Source organism: Triturus cristatus, chromosome 1_1 (assembly GCF_964204655.1).
Source record: "Triturus cristatus chromosome 1_1, aTriCri1.1, whole genome shotgun sequence".
NCBI lineage: Eukaryota > Metazoa > Chordata > Amphibia > Caudata > Salamandridae > Triturus > Triturus cristatus.
Window position 1 is genome coordinate 76,045,977 of NC_140579.1, and position 18,108 is coordinate 76,064,084.

The 18,108-nt window shown below is 48.0% G+C and overlaps 1 pseudogene across 1 annotated transcript in view; it reads right to left on the bottom strand.

Annotated features, from left to right (window-relative positions):
• LOC146869484 (E3 ubiquitin-protein ligase TRIM39-like) overlaps positions 1-15,586 on the bottom strand; it is a 127,631-nt pseudogene extending 112,045 nt beyond the window's left edge. Inside the window, exon 1 of the transcript XR_014959965.1 lies at positions 15,107-15,586. The product of XR_014959965.1 is annotated as an E3 ubiquitin-protein ligase TRIM39-like (transcript). The remainder of the gene's footprint in view (positions 1-15,106) is intronic.
• Between the last annotated feature and the right edge of the window lie 2,522 nt (positions 15,587-18,108).

The following is an 18,108-nucleotide window of genomic DNA, read 5'->3' on the forward strand; positions in this document are numbered from 1 at the left end:
TCACACGTCAGCCTGCCCCGGCTGCTCCATCTTCGTAACCGGATGCTTGAGTACTATGTAACATTACCACTGGCAACTCTGAGTTTACCTACTTTACATGTGTGCAACCTGTCTTTCACTGCCTAGATTGTCCCTTTCAACGGGCTCTGGATTTGTGCTTATCTAACACGGTGTCTCCAGCCGCGGATTATGATCGGCTAATGAGTCCCTTAGTGGCTCATGAGTTGGACTGTTCTGGTGTCGGGATTATGGCCTGTGGAGCAGCACATGGAGTCCTAGGGAATTGGGACATCGGAACGGCTGCATATGACTTTCTGGCAAGAAGTTATCTTGCAGAATATGTCAGTTGCCCTTTGATGGTGCTAGAGGCTCCGATTGTCGAAGAACATGTTTGTTCCTTTCCCTTATTAAACTGGATGGCAGAGACTTTTAGAGGACGTGCCAACGATTTCCTATTGGAGGCAGTTGCTACTTACTGTGCGTATACGTTCATGGATTGACTGACTGGTTGTCCGATTTTTTTTGCACAGACAGGTGTCTATCGCCTTGAATTTTTTATTTCTCCTTTTTTGGTTGTTTTTTTTGTCTTTGAACTCTCACTGCACCGTAATGTGGATTTCAGATTCGTGCACTTAGTTCCGCTCTATCGAACTTCAACTCTGCGTTCTCTGATTGTATCCTTATGGCTAGCGGTTCGACCAAGGGGGGATGTAGTGAAGGCTGCCCTAATACGTACATACATTGCTAAGTTAGCATAGCCACGTTAGAAGCCTGAAAGCCATCTTGCCGCATTTGCTGCTTTTGCACACGACACTGCAGTTACATGTTATTATTTGAAAACTGCTTGCTCAACTTTTTCTTCACATGAGAACTGTCTGTGGTTCACATCCCTAGCCGTGCGCTGCGACCTTGGTCTGAACATTGTGTAAAAGAAACAGTCTGGGTTGCTAGACAATGCATGTTTTTGAGTTCAGGTTGATCGGCCCACTATTTAGCCATAACACACACGCAGCTGCGAATACCTGAAAGTCGAGGGTTTTTAATATTGCAGGCTGCATGTTAAACACACATTCTGAAGAAGAGTTTTCCTGCGAGAAGACTTGATCTGATCCTGTGATGTGATTTCACTAAGCTGATCCTTAAGGTATGGGGTTCCCCATTCAAGCCTAGAGACCTTTTATTAGTCTAATAATATTAGCTTGTTAGTGAAGGGAAGGTGGTTGAAACCCACTGTCATTTATAACATGATTTCTCCCTTTATTTTTTATGGTATTGTAACAATGCTGATGGTTTTGATATTAATCATTTGTCTGCTTGTATTAGCCAAAGTACTGCATCTAAGGACACGAAGTTTATAAAATAAACTCTTTATTTTTACCGTGTCTTTGTTTACTCTTGTTGTGGACTGATATGAGAATAATAACGAACAGCCCGGCGGTTTGAGAACGGCTGTGGAAAAACCCTGCACCCACCGGGCCAGGCTGCCTGCTTTCCCCACTCTGTCCCCGTTGCAAATGGTCTTGAATTCGCAAGATGCCGTTGGACTGTCCACAGTCCGTACGGACACGCGCATGCTGTTTGCTTTAAACAAACAGACTGTCAGCAGAGACGATTCAACGAGAGGCTGCTGGAAGCCGTGAGTGCCTCCCCGTTGCGGCAGGAGCCGCAGAAGCATTCAGCAGCAGCAGGAGCCGCGGAAGCCCTTCAGCAGCAGCAGGAGCCACAAGGGTCATTTCCTGCGCTGGCGGGAGCCGCAAGTCGGTTCCAGCAGCGGCAGGAGCCGCCAAAACATTTTTCTAAAGTGGCAGAAGCCTCAAGAGCCTTTCTGTAGCGGTAGGAGCCGCGAAAGCCTTTCCCTATGGCGGCAGGAGCCGCGAGTCAACTTTAGCAGCGGCAGGAGCCGCCAATACTATTTTCTAAAGCGGCAGAAGCTGTGAGCCGACCTCAGCAGCGGCAGAAGCCGTGAGAAGTTCCCTAGCGCCAGCAGGAGTATTCACCAGCGTCGGTGGGAGCCTTCCCCAGCGCTGGCGGGAGCCGCGAGCTTTCCCCAGCGTGGCTGATCCTGCGAGCCTTCGCGAGCGGCTGGAGCCGCGAGTCTTCACCAGCGTGGTTAAACCCACAAGTGTTCGCCAGTGCGGCTGGAGCCGCGAGCCTTCGCCAGCACGGCTGCACCCGCGAGCCTTTGCCAGTGTGGTTGGAGCTGCGAGCCTTCGCCAGCGCGGCTGAACCCGCGAGCCTTCGCCAGCGCGGCAGGAGACAAGAGTATTCTCTACCACGGCAGAGTGTTATCGCGGCAGGTACCATGTGTGTTGGTTCAAAAATACGGCCAGAGCCACCATTTTTACTTTCCTGAATGCGGTAGAAGCCGGTAGAAGCCACAATTTAATAACGATTGAGGCCGAAGCCGTTAAAACATCTCCCTAAACGGCCGGAGTTACTACCAGTATCTTTGTTAGAACGATTACTGTTTGGAGTGCTGCGCCTGATTCCTGATTCCTGTTGCTCTCCAGCTACTTCGCCGGCCACTTCGCCACGCCTCACGGCCCCCGCTTTGCGGGTGCCGCTCGTAGGCAAAGACTTTGGATACTGTGGACTTAGCCTCTTGTCCCTCGACGTGCATGATCACCAACGCGCTTTCTGGAAACCAACAGCTGGTCACTAAGGTCAGAGGCGGGACTGCGAGGACCAGCGTGCTTAGCGGCGCGGATCGGCCGCAGCTGGTCCTCTTCCCGCCCCCTTTACTTGACCTCTCCTTAGATAAGCTGAGGCAGCAACGCGCACGCGGGACGCGCGCGGGGCAAAGGCCGGGGCGTTTAAGGCCGCTCAAGGACGGCAGAGGACGGCCCTGGCCCTGAACCCCGGTATCTTCGTCCTTCATCCGTTGGCAAGGTAGGCGGAACTGTGATTTCCATCTCTTTTATAAACACATAGTGCCTGCCTCCTAGCCCTATCACTTACCGCTTCTGAGAGGCTCCTTCTTGCATCTGGCCCAGCACCACAGAGGTCAACTATGCGCAATAGAACTAGAAGCTGTACTAAAAAAGCCATGGCGGTAGCACAAGTGACTGGACCTATAGATCTTTTTATTTCACGGGTGAATGAGACCATCGATAAAAGTATTATATTGCTGGAAAAAAGAGTTTCCTTGGACCTCATGAACGCTAAGCGCTCTTCCTTGGGCTCTCTTGCAAACGCAAATTCACCCTCCCAGCAAGCTTTGATTAATTGTTCCTTATCCCTACCCTTGACCACCGCTGGCGCATTCACAGTTCCGAACGCTGTTGATTTGTCAGTCACCCAATCTGACTTGGATCCGTCTTATGTTGATCTTGAGGCTACCCCAGATCTAGAAGTCTGCCAGACATCTGAAAAGACGAAGCCAAGCCTAGATGGGCAAATGGACAAAGGAACATTTTCTGTACCTATCGACACTGGGGGCAGGGTTACTATTCCTACAAAGGTGGCGTCCAAGACCAAGTCTAAGGAAAAACCCAAAGCTAAAGCCAGGAATCACAACTTGATATCGCCTACCCCGCACCTGGCGTCAGGCATACCCTGCTGGGTTGAAAACATGGTAACAGATCTTAAACTGGACCTTGAGGCCACAATAGCAGCGCAAATAAAGCCTTTAATCTCCAAACTTGACAGACTCACGTCGCTAATAACTTCGAAATGGCCTAATAAGATGAATGGGCCTGGGTCTATTCAGTCACAAGGGATTAAAGAAACGCTTCCCAAACCTTCACCTTGCGTCAAGCTCCCTAAAGATGCATCTAACAAGGCAAAAATACCATCAGCTACCAAGGGTTCAGCCGTATTACACCTGTCCCAAACAGGGAACACTTATGCTCAATCCCCACCCCTATCTACTCTGAAGGCGGTGGGTCCTACTTCGGCTTTGCAACAATCTGCTGGTGGGAATAAAACTACCAACTTACAAGCAAAAGATCTCACAGGGAAGTCTACTAACCCTGTAGCTCCTCACTCTACAAACAAGCCCGAAGGCTCTAAGCCAAAGCAGGCGCGCTTTAAGTCAATTAGCCTGCCACCGGAAGTCTCTCCTTTTGTGGTTGTGCTGACAGCCGTTCCCCCACTGAAGGAGGGAGTAAAAGAAACCTTTGTAGAGCTAAAAAACAAATGTGCTCAGTGGCTTCAATTACACAAACCTTTACCTAGCAATATGAGTGGTGAAATTCTTACAGTGCGTAGAGGGGACTGGGTGGGCAGGAGTAAGAAAACAATAGCAGGGGATGTAATTACAGTTAACTTTAGGGATATAGGGGCAGCCAGCTACATATGCAATACACCCAATAGTGGTCCTGCTACCCAAATCAATCCACTCCCTTTGTCTTACTTCCTTCCCATGCCGCCAAGACTAAATCACCATCGGCCTACTTTTCCAACTAGCAGAGGGTCTGTGTATCCCCTGCAACATACCACTAAACACTGGCAACAACCACCACAATTCTCATCTTTATTCCCACATCATGTTAGTCTTCAGTGGCAACAACCTTTCCAACACCCACCACCCCTATATCAGGCTGCCCAGCAGTGGCAGCAACCCCTTCAGCCTCCACAATTCGCTAACCATCATTGGCAACAGCCATGGCAGGACTTGCCCCCTTCTTTCGATCCCTCGTATTCACAATTCGCTCATCCAAATAGATACTGTGTGCTAGATGAGGTAGACTGACTCAACTTCATGGAAGGTCCAGACATAAATCTCACTATCACCAATAACGATATGGAGGATGTTTCGCCAGCCACATCTCTTCCCATATGTTCTGAATCCCCAACAGAGGCACCCCTAATACCACTTGCCCACATACTTACTAGGGACAGTGCAGACCCACCAAATTCTAAAATTATTACCATCCCCGACGGTGATCCAACACATGGCGAGATAAAAATTCTTAGTTGGAACCTTGCGGGGATCTCTAGGAAATTAGGCCTCCCGGAGTGGAACGTCCTGATTGACGCCCACAAGATTTGTGTATTCCAAGAGACCTGGATCACTGAGCCACTGCACCGTGTCGGGTTTGTCACATTTTTTACACCAGCTGTAAAACCTAAGGCAGGGAAGGGGCGGCCATCAGGGGGGCTTATCATCTGGGTAAGCATTTCGCTCAACTGTCGGATAACCATAAAAAAGGCAGGAAACCCAGATATCCTTGGTATCTCTTTATCGGGCCAATATGGGGGACTACTTGTAGATCTCTACGATGTCTATGTTAGAGGCTCCAAAAATGGGTGCATCTCACCAACAGTAGCGGAACTTGAGGCCCAATTAGGGGACCATAGCGAACCTGGCCATATCATAATAGCAGGAGATTTCAACTGCACATATGAGCCACTCCCCCTAGAAGGAATACCCGATTTAGGAGAAGAGGACAGTAGGTGGGGTATTCCCATCCTCTCTATCCCACCCATTAAGCGCTGGACTCGTAGTGCAATACAGCTTAATGCACTTACATTAGAGTTTGGATTAAGAGCAGCCAATGGCCGCACACGTTCTGATCAGATGGGTGCCCCAACGTTCAACAGAGTTGGTCACTCCACAAGGATAGACTATATTCTGCTGGACCGGGGGCTCTGGAGTTCGGTCATCGATATGGTTGTTATTCCTACCATAGAGAGTGATCATAACTCACTTTCCCTAACCCTAATGAATTCTTGGTCCACCAGAGTGCCGCTAGCACCACCGAGCTGTCCACAGGAGATTACTGTCTCCTCTTGTGGAAGACGCCTTAAGTGGAATAAGATCTTGTGCAATACTAATAAATTGTCCACTATTGAAGAGGTGATTAATGGCACACAAGATGTAATCAGCTCCATAGATTTATTTATGGCAGCAGATAAGGTAACAACTATCTACGAAGTAGCCGTAAAAACTATAGGGGACCTTTTCTGGGCAAAAGGGATTATAGGGAAAACCAAACCTCTAACCAAACCCAAAGGTAGACATGATTGGTATTCTGCATCATGCAGAAAGGCCAAGACATGTCTAATTGAGGCAGTTAAAGGGAAGTCCCCCTTATCAATTCAAATAGCTAGAAGGGAATATAAAAAGGTCTTGTGGTTGGCCAAAAGGGAGTGGGAAGATGCCTACTGGTTAACTCTTAAAGAAGCCAGCCTGAAAAAAGAAAAAAAAAAGATTCTAAATATTTTTGGGACACTATAAGGGCACGTAACAGACCAGACAGTGATCTGCTAACCTGTAACATCTCAAGCCAGGTGTGGGAGGACCACTTCTCCAAACTCTACTCCTGCCATGATGGCTCCAACGGGAGAGGGTCTGCTATATCCCTGCCTACCACAAACTATGCACTCTGCCCCACTGACTTTGATTTTACGCTAAAGGAAGTGGAATACGCAATAAGCTCTATCATTCCACAAAAAGCGGCCGGACCTGATGGGATTCCCGGGGACCTGCTAAAATCCGATAGCACCAAATGGGGCAAATTGATCCACTCCCTTCTTGTTGCCATTTGTAGGGGTGCCCCTATTCCCTCGTCGTGGAAAGGGGCGGAGGTGGTCCCCATCCATAAGAAAGGTTCGAGGGATGACCCATCTAACTATAGGCCGATCAGCTTGTTAGATACCTGCCAAAAAGTTGTCGGCAAAGTCTTGTTACTTAGAATCCTAAATTGGGTAGAAGAAAATAAAATCCTTTCCGACTTCCAGGCAGGTTTTAGAGTGGGTACTGGAACGATTGAGCAGGCATTCAGGCTCATGATGGTATATTGGAAGGTTGTGGTTATAGGCAAGGGCAGTCTTTATCTCGCGTTTATCGATTTAAAGACTGCCTTTGACCTTGTACCTAGGGACCTATTATGGAAAGTACTTGCTGACATGGGGCTGCCACATTATCTACTATCCCTATTAGTCAGACTACACCAGGACAGCTTTGCCCAGGTTAGGTGGGGCCCTGGAGGGGAGAAAACGGGCAGTATTCCGGTCGAGAGAGGAGTCCGCCAGGGATGTGTTCTGGCTCCCACCCTTTTCTCTCTCTACATCAATGGGGTGGTTGAGCATCTCCTCAAACATCCATCTGATGAGCCATCCCTGGCTGGCGAACGCATACCGACCCTCCTCTTCGCGGATGATACGCTTTTAATCTCCAAAACCCCAATGGGACTCCAGAGACTTTTGGATAATTTCCAATCATTTTGTACCAAACGAGGTCTGGTAATAAACACTAACAAAACCAAGTACCTTGTCCTCAATCCACCGAAACAACATGTGCGTTCCCCCTCCCTAAACGCTGAGCTTCTGGAAAGGGTAAAGGTCTTTGATTACCTTGGGATACGCCTTTCGGATAAAATGGACTGGACGCCACACCTAGATAAAATGCTGTTGAGCCACAAAAGGATTACAGGTGCCCTATTGAGAGAGCAACGTTCCAGTACAACAAGGCCTATAGGAACAGTCCTTGAGATTTACACAGCTAAAGGAGTTAGCTCTGCCCTTTATGGGGCGGAACTCTGGGGTTCTTCGTCCACTGACGCTCTGCAGAGATCTGAGAACAAATTCTGCAGAGAAATAATGTCCCTTCCACAAGGCACCCCGACACTTCCTTTATTCATGGACCTTGGCTGTACCCAGATTGGCGAAATCGCGAAATTTCGCCCTTTATTATTATGGGCCCGTATTTGGCGGGTAGAAGAACTAAGCGGATATGCCAGAGGCCTCAAGGAAATCATGTCATCATCAAGCTGGCATAAAATCAAATGGCTAAAAGACATGAAAAGCTTATTAACTAAGTTGGGTCAACTTGAATCATGGCTAAGTAGAACTTCACCCCCAAAGCAAACACTTAAAAAGCTTTATTGAGACTGGATTTGTTCTCAAAGAAACTCTAGCACCTCCCTGGGCAGGCTAACAGAGGATTTTCTGAGGTTCAAAGACTGTCCCAGGCGGGAACTGTACCTGGATGCAATTGGAAAACCCTTTGATAGGGCCTTGTATTTTAGATTTAGAACGGGAACCTTACCACTTAACACCTTTACTAAAAGATGGAAATCCTGTATGGAAATGTCTGAGCTATGCCCATCGTGTCTTGTTAAACCGGAAACATTAGCACATTTTATGTTTGTGTGCGGCGAATATGCTACTCCAAGGAGGGTCTGGCTCAAAAACCTATGCCGTCAGCTGGGGACTAGAAGTCATGATGTGGCAATCTGGATACTTATTTCGGATAGTAGCGTACCCTATGCTTGTGCCCTAGCCAAGTTTCTATCCTGGGCTTGGGCTATCCGAGCCAAAAAGCTAAAACAATCTGTTTAATTCTTTGTTAGAAAAATTTCGTAAACTGAAAATGCTGCCACAATTGTTTAACCTCTAAAACTTAACCAACTAGTTGGCTAGCTTAACTGAACAAACATTTTTTGAAACTATTGCTCTTTCTAAATGTTGGAACAGAGATATAAAATCTTTTTAAATTTATTACTGTTGTTCTTAACTGTAACTTTTTATACACTGAGCTGCTTTTATGATAATGACTTATCGAAATAAAGCTTTTTGACTTTGACTTTGTATTTCTGATTCCCACCATTTCTGAGAGTACTCTAAGTCGCTTGTTCTGGGTTGTCTATTCATTGGGACCTCCGTGATAATACGGATAACCAATGGGACACTGATGCTGGCCGGATAGGGGTTCTGAGGTGAGTTTTTGGTACACCACAATTCACTGAGGTCCTGGTTTCCTGCGCATAGTTCTGTGTATGAGCAGAATCCCTGTAACAGCGGAGGGCCTCACGTGTTAAGAAGGAATGGGGGTAATTGGGTTTCAGCAAAAAACAGTTAACATTTGCACATCACCAAGTAAAGTGTTCTGATCCTATACAAAATATTTTTTTCATCCCATAGAATTACAAACATATGCCTACATAACTGCTGAAATATATTTTGAAATGTTTGTGCAGATCACCTTAGATATTTCAATGTTGTGTTACAAAAAACAAAACCTGAAATCTTACAGCCTTTCGTTTCACATGCTTTGCACACTGTGATTGTCACACAGTTCACTTTACAAAATCCTCTAACTTCACAGTCATAGAAAGAAAATTAAATGTAGGAAGATAAATTGACTTTTGACCTCTGTCTCTGAATGGCGAGCAAATGTGATAAAAACAATATTTTAAGGCATCTTTATTGCTCATTCACTTTGTGAGCAAACATAATACCTGTTATTTGTCAGCTCAACAAAATGGGCGAGTAGGCACTAAAAATATCTCGTCCTGATGAAATATGACTCGCCATAGTGAGTGGATCCCAATGCACCCACAAACATACCTTGTGCCTTTTATAGGGGATCCACTGGTTTCATGATGATGATCGCTGAATACCTTCAGACATCTTGTGCTCTTTGTTTGCCTCTTCTATGAGGCTCATAGTGAACACCTTGTAATCTCTGAAAGCTGACATACATACCTTATATCAGGGGTTTCCAACCTTTTCTGGAATACGAGCAACTGTTGTTCAATGAAAGTCATTGTGAGCTACTAATATTAGTGTTGTAAGAGTGACCACATCAGACAAGATTACCTTAGTGACCACCATATGCAAGATTACCAGAAGCGATTACCTCAGTGCATCAGGAAGGATTGCCAGCAGTAATGTAAAAAAATAAATAAAAAAAGCTTTATCAATTTGGGATCTATGGGTAATACTTAGCCATTGCTGCCATTCCCCTGGCACCAGATGTGATGAGTTTATATACAGTACATGGAGTGCCATAAACAGTTCCGGCGATCACTTTTTGGTAGGGAATGTGTACCACTGTCTGTGGAGTCATAAATTAAAAGCATTGAATGAGGAATCCAAGTGGGCCTCGACCTTACCCAGACAAACTGCGGCCAGTGAATAACATATCCAGATGTCCAGCATCGGGTATGTGTGATCACTGCGTGTACTGTGTCCCGATTAGCATGTGTTCCTAACTCGATGCAGCATCGGCCTTTATGGTGTTTTAGGAACATGCGTACCTCTCTGGTCATGTGTGCTTGTTGGGGCCAATCTCCATTGGCTCTGTGTTCCTATGTGGCATCTGACTTTATGGTGTTTTAGGAACATACGTACCCCTCTGGTAATGTGTGCTTATTGAGGTCAATCTCTCTGGACCATTGTGGTGTCGCTGAACCTATTTGTAGGTATGCTCACGGTTTCCTGTTCGCATGTTTGTCTGCCAGCTATGTGCCACCCCACCTGTGACCTGCCAATCAGTAACCTCAGGCCTGGGTCTCAGAGCCTGCCTGACCATGTATTTCTGAGTCAGAGTTGACAGAGTTCATAATGGGTGAATTCGATAATAGAGATACAATTTCGTTGTCATACATACATGTACTATTAAACCCGTGGGGTGAAATTTGAAATCCCATATTACCCGAACCCATACTTTGCATCCTCTTAAATACTTAACAAGTGAATTCACTTGTGAACCCTGAAAACCCACACACATACCTTGTTATATTCCATATAGGTACTCCAATATAGGCTCAGGTAACATTGTAACCTTTCACCTATACTCTCCCCCTACATTACACACATAACAGTTCTTAGGGACTGACCTTTTTACCTATATACAACAATGCACACAGAACGCAGGATTTTCCCTGGTCAAAAGCCTCATACATTATGCATGAGTATTCTTGGAATCTCAGCAGGACTACCATCTCCTGTATAATTATGTATAAAGTTCATTCCCGATGTCATCCTCAGTCCAACAAGTGGCACAGCAAGGTAGAACCCCCTAGGAGACCTGTGGGTATATAAAAATCACATCTTGCTGGGACAAAGAGGAGATCAGGACTTCCCTGCCGACACACTGACGCGAAACGCTGAGGCTCCTGCATGCAGATACTCCAGCTCGCAGTGGTCTAACATCCCTCGTGGGTGTCCAACTCGAGACTAAGAGGGGGTCCCACAGTCTCTCACTTCAGGTAATGGGGTTGACTTTACCCTAGAGGGATTCTTGGCTTAACACCTATATACATGCTAGATTCACTAGGTACATCTAGTTAGGGTAGCATCGTAGGAGTACACATTTTATTGTCATGTATTTTATATACTTGCCTGTATTCATGGTTATGGCAAAATGGTAGAAATCTACCATCCTTTTACTTTCTTAGAGCTTCTAATCCTTTATATCTGTTACGGTCTAATGGTTGTTTCAGCACTCCTATTTTACACTAGAATGACGCTGGTTCAATAAATACTTATTGCAAAACGTGCCCACCATTTATTCGGTATATCTCTCTGAGACAAAGTGAGCAAGAGTGACTGAGCGAAAAGTAGTACACTGTTTCCACAGTCCTGAGGTGTTGGACTTGGCCCCTTTTCCAGAAATTTTTCGCTTTTCTGGGAAAATAAATGTGTAAATGGAAAGACTGAATGTGTGCAGACTGAGTTTCCCCATTTTAAAAATGTAATTTAAGATGGATGCCAAAGCTGTGTGGTTGCGCCGTTTGACTGAGCTAGGTTGACAGTCTAGGCGTTATTTCCCAGCAGCCCCAGCTTTTGGAGGGAAGCCTGGCACCCAGGGTGCTCTACCCCTCCCCCTAGGCCAGTTAGAGCAAGTTTCCCCAGATGCTTCTAGAAGCTTCTGGCACTGTCTGGAAGGTGGGGTGAGGGGCGTCTAAAGGGAGGAGCTGGGTTGCCATGCAGTCAGTCAGAGGGTGGACCAGGGAGAGAGGGGACCTGCTGCCAGGGGTTACCGCCACATGGGCCTGTGTGCTGGGCCCTGAGCCTACCTACCCCCCCCCCCCCCCTACTGTCCACAGGGCGAGGGAAAGATATAGTTGGGGCAACGCAAACCTGGAGAAGCCCTCGCAGGAGTTTTAGGCGGTAGGATCAGTCAGGGCCCTATGCCTCTGAAGGTGACAGGGTTTAGGCGCTGCCCTTTAAGTGAGTGAGGGATCCTGAACTACCCACTGATCTGGCCCGGCGAGAGGAGAATCCAGGGACGACAGGCAGAGACTAAATAGTCCGCCTGCAGCCACCAACGCAACTTTCCCCCCCTCAAGAAACCCTCAATCAAGGAGCAAGGACCGGAGAGCGCTATTTAGAAGCCCCCTGGGAAGAGAGTGCTGAATTCAAGTCGCCTCTGGAAGGAGAGCGCTGGATTTGGTGAGCGCTATCTTTGAATGGACTGCACCCGGCCCCTAACGCTGGTGGGACCGTCTAGCGCCTGCGAAGCGCTACACCTCGTGGCCCAAAGGAGGTGAGGAGCGTGTGGCCAGGGAGAGCTGGGCGCTGAAAGACATATCGGGAGCCTACCCCGTAGGCCAGCCTACTGGGGAGCCCAGCGGGAGCCCACCCCGCGTGATATCGCCGTCGGCGCGAGTACCCACTGCCTCGGCGCTTATTCCTTACATCGGGAGCCTACCCCGCGTGTGTGCCACCTTGGAAGATTTCATCACAACATCGGGAGCCCACCCCGTGTGTGTGCCGCCACGCGGTGTTGTTTATTTATACTAGCGGGTGCCCACCCCGCACTTTGTCACCGCCGAAATCACCGACGCGGCCCCCGGAGCGAGGGAAGGGCTGACGCGGCTGGAATCAAGGCCGCGCGGGCCTGAGGAACGCTTCGAGGCATTGCCCGGCAACAGGAGCCCCGGCCGCGCCATCGGCCGCGCCCCCGCGACAGCCGCGCACCGGATTGGCTGCCGGACGCAGGAAGCCAAGAAGCAGCCCGGAGGTCGACGGAGACTTCGCTCCGTGGTGGGGACCCTCCGGAGCCGGAGGAGAGCCCCGAGTGCTGCGTCGAAGTCCCGGGTCCCAGGAGGGGGCCCGGGGGAAGCAGAGGGAAGCCCCGTGTGGAGCCGCGAAGCGGGAGCATCGTCGGAGTCCCGGGTCCCCAGCGGGAACCTGGGCGAAGTCCTTCAAGAGTGCCGGTGAGTGGAGCCTTGGTCCTCGCTTGAGGGGGGAGGCATCGGGGCATTGTCGGTGCTCGCCTTCCCCCCCCCCGGGACCGCCTGAGTGTGGGTGGTCCTCAGCTGCCCCACTTGACAGCGGGCAGCTGCATCGGGCCCCCAGAATCGATTTAAAGCACCTGGAGGGCAGGCTCCCCCACGAAGGGGCCTTTTGAGGAGCGGGGGATGGTGAGGGTGACGGGGCACATTGTCGGTGCCCGCCCCCCCCCCTGCACCAGTGTGGCTCCAGAAAGGCTCCGAGCAAGTGCCAGGGGTAGGGGCTCGCAATGTTTAATGCCTCCACCGCTTGCTACGTTTAGGGCTCCAAGAGCTTGCTACTGTTTGGGACCTTGGGGGGCCGCATTTGAAGCGAGTCCCGGAGTGGGGCCCCAGGGTCCCTTACTCATCACGACCGTGGATGCCCTGACCTACTGTAATGCTGAGGAACATGATTAAATGCCAGGGTTGGCGCCATATTTACAGGCCATGTTTAAGCGCTATGTTACAGGACATGTTTTAACGCGCTAGTGCATCGGCCTGTGCAGCGCTATGTTGAAGGGTATGATCTAAAGAGCTATTCAGATGCCAGGGTTTAATGTATTGATGCCTGTTTTCACGCGCTATGTTTATTTGCCATGCCCTGCGCGCTAAGGCTTGTTTTAACGCGCTATCGCCGTGAAAGGTGCGGCGCTATATTCAAATGTTATGTTCTCAAGCGCTATGTTAATGGCTATGTCTAGATGCCAGGTTAAGGTGGTGATGCTCTGCCTACCCTAATTTCCTGCCTCAGGGGATGCCCAGGCCGGTCAGGTATATGGTGATGCTGTGAGGTTTCCTTTACAGGTATGCTGGCCTAATGTTCAACGTAATGCCCTGATGTATTTTATTGCAGGTTGCAGCTAATGGACTTACGTTTAGTATCTGCTAAATCGCAATGATTCCGGCAGGGGCCCAATTGGCCCTGCCCTGTATATAATTCCCCCCTGCAAATTTGACCCAGCGCCAGTTGGCGCAGTGTAGAGATTACCCGACACCTTGTGGTTTTGGACAATACAATAGTTCTTTTACCTAAACTGGTGTAGTGTCTCTTTTTGTAGTGTGCCTTGTGTGTCGCCTGTGTGTACTGCGTGGATGCTTTGCACATTTCCTCCGGAGTTTGGCCCGCCCGCTCTGCACCACGCTACCCGTTTCCAACATGAGGTATCCGGTTTGTCATGTTCGGTAGTTGCCAAGAACTATTCTCTCCTTGGTAAGAGGAGTTTCTACTGGCACTGTGAGCTAGTTGATACAAAAGGCCAACATACCCGGTGGGGGTGTTTAGAATCAGTCTGACACCAATCCTATAGTGTATGTTGTCTAAACGCGCAGACTCAATATAGGTTTTATAGGAACTACACGACAACCTTGTGCTACTCTACACCTTTGTTCTCTGTCGAATACACATCCTTTTTACAGCACAAAGCAACAGAAAGAACGGTAGTGGCCTGCGATCACCGCACTCTATTTGTCCAATTACTTAAAAAGCGCTCACTCTTAGGGTCAATTGTTACAAAGACCCGAGATTAACAAAATGGACAATTACAGTAGTAGAGGAGCACAGTAACCATAGGTGTTGCTAAGAGTCCCAGACACTTTAGGCATAGAGCGTGTGGAACTCTTATAGCAACACCTATGGTTACTGTGCTCCTCTACTCCTGTAATTATCCATACTTTTTACAGACTTCTCCTTCAGGACCCACAGGATGCATTACGATTCGTAAACGTACATATTGCCCTTCAACAGTATCTTATATGGACCTACAGGGTGCCTTGTGACCCCTTGAAATCCTCAAACATTCCTTCTGCTCTTCTGGAGCCTATTCGATGGGATGCAGAGGGCGACGTGTGACCTCTGAACACCCGCACACATAGCTTTTGGTCTCGCGCTGCCTCGGTGTGGCTCACCAAGTGACTTATTGATCTATGAATTTCACAGACATATCTTGTGCACTTCAATCACAGTTGCAGAACATCCACACACACCTTGTACTACTCTGAAGGCTCCTCACAGTGGGACTGTGAGATCCTTGAAGTCCCACAGACATACCCTGTCATCTTCAATTGTAGTACCAGAACACACACCTTGTGCTCCTTTGCAGGATCCTCAATGGGGCTCACAGTGGGACCCTATGATCCCTCAAGGCCCACAGACATACCTTATACTCCTCTGCAGCCTCTTCTACAGGAGTCACTGAGTGAGTTCTATGCTCGTTGGACTCCCGGCAGACCAAGCATATTAACCTCTGATCCTCTGCACAGAACAGCTTCAGTTTCTCATCATGTTTCTCACACAGATTCTCCCCCTGGGGCTTCTCTGGGGACAGATGAAGCTGTTTTAACATATCCACGATGTTCCCGAGTTGCTTGTTGGGCCGGAGGTTTTTCGCAGAAGATATTTCCCTGCACTGTGGACAGGGGAAGTTTCCATCTCTTCCCTCCCAGGTCTGAGTGATGCAGGAGCGGCAGAAGTTGTGCCCACAATCAATAGTCACTGGATCAGTGAAACATTCCAAACAGATGGAACAGGTGGCCTCTTCCTGGAGGTCCCCGAGCTGAGCTGCTGACGCCATGATCCAGAAACGAGAAAGTTAAACTAAGTTTCTTTTTAAAAGTGGGTGAGACGGCGCCATTGAGGGGCAGCGTGGGCTGGGATTGGCTGGCAGTCTGCAGGCTTCCCATTGGTTGCTGTGGATGAGCAGCACCATCGTGGATTGGCTGATAGCTTGCTGGTTTCCATTGGTTGATGCTGAGGACAAGTTTTCTCTAGTCTAATTAGGTAGAGAGTCTGCCGGGTGTCATTGGTTGGTTAATCTCAGCGCAGACTCGGATTTGCTGGTAGCCTGAATGTTCCTATAGGCTTTTATTGGTTGATGCTGAAGATGTGCTGTGACATAGCCTCGTAAACACTCCTGTAACTTTTTTATTTTGTTGCGAACTCGACCCGAAGGTATTGGAGCGTTGTACATGTGCACCGTATTTACATTACACATTCAGCACGGGGAGATTATGTGATTTGCCCAGAATCACATAATGTGGACGCGACCTCGAGGCTCGAACCCTGGTTTCCTTCAACAGAGGCGGCAGCGCAGCCCACGGACCACATCCTCTCTATTACCTCACGTTGTGCTCTATGTTTTTTGAAACGTAAAGCATAAAACGGAGGAAGACTTTTAAGACAGTGGGAAAGGGAAAAACACTAGTAGAATAAAAAAAATTAACGAGTGGATTAAAAATGAACGAATGGGCTAGAACTGAAAAAATAAACACAAGTGTCAGAGAATGAAAGAAGAAACTACATGCGAGGAAGAAGAAGAAAAATAATAAATAGCGCCATAATAGGGAAAAGCTGTGACAATGAGGAGGTGAAAGTAAAAGAGCAAGAAAAGGAAAACAGTAGAAGAAAGAAACCGTTTTGTTTAAAAAAAACTATATATACACAAAAAGTTTTACTGAGTTCGTTAGCTCACTGCACCAGGGGCACTGGGAACCAGAGGCAGCCCTGGCAAATGTTGTCTTACCAGCCCTCATACTCAGACCCCTCAGGATACTGTGGCATAGATTTGCAAATTTAGCGGCACAAGAATGGAAATTATGCGGCATTTTTGTGGCACTTTATTTTACTCGTCATTATTTCTTTCAGCCTTAAATTAATGGAAACTGTTTAAAAAGACTATTTTACTTTGAAATAGGTGTGTTTAAAGTGTCTGAGAGGCTTTTTGCTATATTCTAGCATAGGTTAAAACAAGCACAATAGCACAGGGAGACCTCAGAGACATGACCATGAAGATGTCAGATATCACTGCCCATAGAGACATCGGAGGCACCCCAGATCTGGGAGATGTCAGAGACACCTCTGACCATGGAGACGTGAGAGACACCTCAGACCTTGGAGATGTTGCTCTTTTTCGACAAAGCTTGCAGATGGTGCACAATCGTTTTTAAGCACCAATGTCACTTAAACTACAGACATTGGCTTAACTCTGAAATGCCTCAAGAGAGAAGGTTTGGAAGTGCAAATGTCAATAAAACAGCAGACGTTGACTAGTAGAGGGTCCAACAAGCAAACACCGGAGAACACACAAGCCAGCACTTCAGTTCATAGCTGTCAAGGTTTCAAATTGCTTATGTGTGACATTCAGGGCCGGACTGGCCATAGCGGGCACCGGGCAATCCTCCGGTGCGCCGCAAGGGTGGGGGCCGGTTTTGGGCCCCTGGGGGCCGCTTTTGTTAGATGGCATGTTTTTGCAGCATAGCTGCAAAATCGGGCCTGTAACAAAATCGGCCGAAAACCGGGCCTGGCAAAGAGCTCGGCCGCACCCCCAAGGTGGGAGGGGGGGGGCGAGCACTTTTTCAGGGCCGGTTTTGGTTCCCAGTCCGGCCCTGGTGACATTTCCATATTTTCAGTGTAATTATAAGTCACATTCAACAACTGTGAGAGACACTTTCTCGTGAGTAAAATCGAGCAATCGGGCTGGACTGGTGGTGGGAAGTCTTCGCCGGAGTTGTAGAAGCAATGTCAAGACGTTGATCCAGCGGGTTACCAATAACAAATATTCACACACCATATACTCACCTGGGCCCATTCATTCACACTACCTAGTAAACACCGCCGGGGTGACAGTTTACTCTTACTCAGATCCACTAATGGGTTAAAATTTACCTTTGCCCTTTTCCTGATCGAAAGAGTAATGACTTGTCAATGGACCAATATCGTAGTACTAGTTGAGGTTAATATGACATTAATATAACTTTCTTAATCACCTGAAATGATCACAGACTCAGGAAGTTTTAAAAGGTTTATCTAAATTTTGTTAATGAGTCAGATACAATTTGCATAGCACTTAATCGATATTTCAAGGAGGAAGTTCATTTCAAGCTTAGTCATCTAATAAGGTATCACAATGACAGTCCCTCAGAAAGGGGAGGATAGAGAGAGCAGTACAAGTTAAAATCACAGTCTTATAGTTACCTAAAGGTGTGAAAACCAAAGCCCGTGGCCAAGGAGTTAGGAAACGGTCTCCAGGACAGGCTGGAGACTAAGGCTTCAGGACAGGATTCAGGACAGGATAGATAACCTCTCTAGCACCGACGCCTGCGTCGCTCCTGTAACGCCCTGAACGTCTCAGGATCGTTTAACAGACACGACAATGAGGACGCA